Source organism: Cygnus olor, chromosome Z (genome assembly GCF_009769625.2).
Source record: "Cygnus olor isolate bCygOlo1 chromosome Z, bCygOlo1.pri.v2, whole genome shotgun sequence".
Lineage (NCBI taxonomy): Eukaryota > Metazoa > Chordata > Aves > Anseriformes > Anatidae > Cygnus > Cygnus olor.
The window spans coordinates 55,861,300-55,866,157 of NC_049198.1; the positions used below are offsets into that span (position 1 = coordinate 55,861,300).

A 4,858-nucleotide genomic window follows, 5' to 3' on the forward strand; every position below is an offset into this window, starting at 1 on the left:
AAAGTGAACTCAGATCAAAATAAAAGGATTTCCTTTTCCTTAATTACATGTTCTTAACTTGACAGATTTGGTTATTGACTAAGAAGGCCAGTATCTGGCCAGATTGCAACACTTATGCTCGTAGCGTGGGACAGCTCTTGTAAAGGTGATTCCGAGTAGTTTCTGGAAAACAAGACATCAGATCTCCAAAACAGCTTTCTTTGTGCTAATGTAGGAAGGGCAAGGAAGAGTAAAGGTAAGAGTCCAGATACTGTAAGAAGCAGAAACTGTGAAGCAAACTTCCTTCTGGCTGATACGGCTCCATATCTAGTTGTCAAGTATGAAGAGAGCAGTTCTAAGTTTCTCGGGGAGAGGAAAACGAAGAGACTGTGAGATTGTAAAAAGAAAAAAATGGGAATAGCTATTTCAGGAAATAATACTAACTGGAAATATAGATTGGAAGAGCGTTTTAAACCAAGACAGAAACTTTTTAAAATGAAAACCAAGTTCATTCATCCTGGTGGACAAGATAAAAGCTCTGGACAAGCAAAGGGGAGGGATGGATGGACATACAATATGATCACTTAAATTTCATTTGTCTAAGAAACCTTACTGAGGAAGCAAAACAAAAAACAAAATGGAGCAAAACAAATGAAACAAGCAGCTAGCTTGCTGGAGACATTGTCTGGGAAACAGTGAAAACACTTCCAAACAAAAATATATCAAAGGACTAATGCTTTGAGCTTAATTCTAAAGAAACGTCATAAACTCAAACTCTTGTTTATGTTCATAACAGAAAGCACCAGACTGGTATAGTAACATGTCGCATTTGATGACTTTGCAGCATAGATGTCAGGAATGCAGCTTGGGATCACCTTCTCAGAGTTCAGTTTGAAGAGATGAGCAAGTAATTTTTCTTGAGTTGAAGGAAATCTGTTCTAAAGTCTGTTTTCTAACACTCTTATAGATACTTCTCTGTCCATCGGTCTGTCCTGCCAACTCTAGTGTGAGTGTGAAGTGGCAACAGGGATTTCCTATTCCTAATTTGACCTGGTGGACACCAACTTTCCTAGTAAATTGCTGATGTTGCTGAGGAGGCAGCAGTATCAAAGTCCTTGTGGATGAAGATACAACAAATTTTGGGAGGCTTTGTCATTTCTATACAATCCTGCTCCCTGATTGTGACCCAAGACTAAGATTCTGAATGAAGCAAAGCAAGCTAGAGGAAAACTGTATGTCCTGGTAATTTTCTTTTCTTCTTCAACCATTTGTTTGAAAACACAGTTTTATGGAAATGATTGTGGGTGTGCTCCTTAACCTTGTTTGGAACCTATTTAACCTTGCTTCAGTTATAGGAGACCTATGCTCAAATTTATGCTTACCATGATAAAGCGGTATTCTTTTGGTATTCTTTTCTTTGATGATTGCATGTGAGGTTGAAAAGAGTTTTCAGTATGATTCTTCTTTTCCTTAGCAGTCTCCAAAACTCCATATTATAGCTGATCTTCATCTCGGATCTGAAAAGCTTCACAGGCCAAAAGAGAATTGAGATGAGGAAGGAAGCAGAGAATGCTGATGAATATTTCCAATTACCACCCGTAAGTTTTGTGAAAGAATCAGGTGCATTTCTGTAGTGGTAGAAAGTTTAGTTGGAAACACTTCATAAGTACATCAAATACAACTCATTTTTCTCAGTTAGAGCAATCACGTTGTTTAGTCTACTGTTAAGGTATTTGTCTGTAGGCAGCTGCCAACTTGTATGGCTAAGCCCCGACCAAAAAAAAAAAAAAAAAAAATTCATACAGAAACATGTAGTTTATTGAGTCCAACTATCTCATTTCCAGTATCATGGGTTTAAACAAGTTTTGGGTGACTCCAGGGCTGGGTTCCCAGGGAGCCTTTCTTTAACTCCTGGCAGATCAGCCAAAAGGACAATACATAATTTTATTTCTGTTTAACAGCAAAATGAAATTTGTAGCTGTGAAAGCAATTTTTGAGGATTTTTAAATCCTTGCTTTTGATATTTTATGAAAACAATTTCTATGTAGAATATCTTCCAGAATCAATATGCTCTTTAAATTATTGCTTTGCTTTAAACCTCAGGTGACAAATATAATTGGTTGTCTGAGTACAAAGAAATGTCAAGACTGACATATTTTATAGTATTTGTTTGAACCAAAATGTAGAAGAATTAGGAAAATAAAAAAGAAAAGATGCATTTTCAGCTATAAAATTCAGTGGTCTTGGTTCTTGAGAAAGTAATTATCATGCACTTAAGGCAAGTAATAGTATAAAAATGAAGAATGCAAGGCCCTGGTTAAAGACAGTCTTTAGGCTGCTTCTAGATCAACAGTTTATTTGGTTATTCCACAACCTCATCTCCACTTGCTTAGAAGCTGTGAAGATTGGAAGCACACTTAGTGTTTTTCATCCACTCTGTGTAAAATTATAAGAATTTTCACTGGCTATAAAAGCAGAAATGACAAAGAGACCCTCCTCTGGGTCTTCAGAATGCTCATAAGATCACCCAGACTGGATAAGTAGAGATGCTCTAGTATAGGTGCATATGGATGCAGTACAGATGGTGGTAGAGATGCTCTAGCATAGACGTGAGGCACTTTGACAGCATCTTTTCTCTGACAGCAACTTATGTCTTGGTTCTTCACATCACAGAGCAGTTTCTTTGCCTCCAGAACCTGCAGACTGACCTGTTGTGTGTATCTGTGGTGGACTGAGGGTAATGTTTGTAATACACACTGGTGCTGTATTCACTTTAACTTTTAGAAAAGAGAGGAAGAAGCTAACCTGCATATCAGTTTCTTAGGTTTCTGTCTGTCTGTCTGTCTATCTATCTATCTGCATATATATTTAATTATTTATATACTTATTTAAAGATATTTTTTGTTCACTAACATGTATCCTCTGACTGTTACTAATGTATGGGACATACCTTGACACTATAATGGTGTATAAATACCTTTCATCTCATCCTTGCTATTGTTACTGTATTTTAAAAATAATTGTGCATATAATTACCCGCTTTTAGTCTGTTTTAAAAAAATATATACTTTTTCTATTATAAAATCCTATGAGTGAACTCAAAAGGAAAGAGAAACCAATTTTAATTACATTTCTAAAGTAGATATCTAATCCTGATAGGTTCACTCCCTTTCAAATGTAACACTCAAGAAATGAAACAGTAAAAATTCACATAATACTTCTTTTATAACAAGATTTCATTGCACAATAGTTCTTTGCCTAACCCTGCAGTTACCCCATAGGCTCTGCAATTGCTTACTTGTTCTTCTTCTTTACTTGTTTTTAATGTTTACTTTTCTAACCAATCCTTAATGTTACAACATTGGATTTATTTACCTCCTTAGATATCAAGAGAATAAGGCATTTGCCTCATAGGACAGTACTCTGATGCTTTATAGGGCTAATGACCAAAGTTCTCAAAGCAATTTTCATCAGTGATTTATGTATTTCTCAATCTTTCCATCCTCCTTTAAAACTCTTAATTTAAGTACTAGGTGAAGAAGAACACTGAAACCAGCTGAAGCCATATCAGACATAGTAAGGACATGCGCCTGTTAGGAAGTAATTCAGAGTGATTCCATGGTGTACTTTAGACAGATTTACTCTGGTCCTCTGGACTAAGCATCCCCAAGGGATATTTCAAAGCTCTCTGAATGATCTGTCATTCTCTCTTACACTGTAGTCTCCATTAGGAAAGGGTAAATATTCATTGCCAAGTGGAAAAGAACTGCTCAGTTAGTTGTTTCTAACCAAAATCTCTTGATTGTGTTCTATTTACAGAAACCACTTGGCTAGCCAAGCTAAATCATTGAAAATGGAAGTAGTGGAACTACTTCAAAACTGTGCTTCTGCTTCTAAGCAAAACTGCAGTGTAGGTGGGGACATAGCAAGAGGCCATGTCCAAGGCAGGGTGGAATTGAAAGTCACCTGTCTGAGCCACAGAAAGAAGTCAGCGATTCCCAGTTTGAGACTCTTGCTTGACTAGTGACACAGCAGCTGCAACGCTTATGATTACTGCTGATGGATTCCCATGAATCACCCAGTGATATAAGCTACGAGAATGACTGAAGCGATTTGAAGTTATGGTTCTCCCCCTTCGGCATTCAAGTTTGTGAAAGAAAGAAGAGAGGAGGAGAGAAGAGGAAAAGAGCGGAGGGAAGGGGAGGGAAGGGGAGGGAATGAAGGGGAGGGGAGGGGACAGGGAAGGGCAGGGGACGAGAAGGGAGGGGAGGGGAGGGAAGGGAGGGGAGGGGAGGGGAGGGGACGAGAGGGGAGGGGAAGGGAGGGGAGGGGACGGGACGGGACGAGAGGGGAGGGAGGGGAGAGCAGGGGTGGGGAGGGGAGGGGAGGGGAAGGCAGGGCAGGGGAGTGCAGGGGAGAGTAGGGTAGTATAGGGGAGGGGAGTGTAGGGGAGTATAGCGGAGTGTAGGGCAGGGGAGTGTAGGGGAGAGGAGTATAGGGAGGGGAGTGGAGGGAAGGGAGATGGAGGGAATGGGAGGGGGAGGGAATGGGAGGGGAGGGGAGTGCTACCCTAAATAAAATGGCCAAATAAATGACATTTTGGATCTGGAGCCAAATCTTTATGTTGCCATTCATTCCACAACCTGATTTATCACTGTAATGTGCGTATTGCACAGTGCCATTAAAGGTTTGGCATGCACAGAGGTGGCTGAGTATTTTCAGAAATAACTTTCCTTAATAACTGAATCAAGACTTTTGCTGTAATGCAAAAGATCAGGTATTTGATTAACATAGGGATGGCAGCTGAGCAGGGGAAACATCTTCAAAACTTCCAAACATTTTCTTTATACGGAACTACAACTCCTTCTTCTCTGCTCTC

General features: G+C 39.4%; 1 long non-coding RNA gene across 1 annotated transcript; it reads left to right on the plus strand.

Moving 5' to 3' along the window:
* The first annotated feature begins 1,005 nt into the window (after nt 1–1,005).
* On the plus strand, nt 1,006–2,649 carry LOC121062101. The gene is made up of 3 exons (XR_005815409.1): nt 1,006–1,221; nt 1,457–1,577; nt 2,623–2,649. It is a non-coding gene; the product is annotated as an uncharacterized LOC121062101 (long non-coding RNA).
* The last annotated feature ends 2,209 nt before the right edge of the window (nt 2,650–4,858 follow it).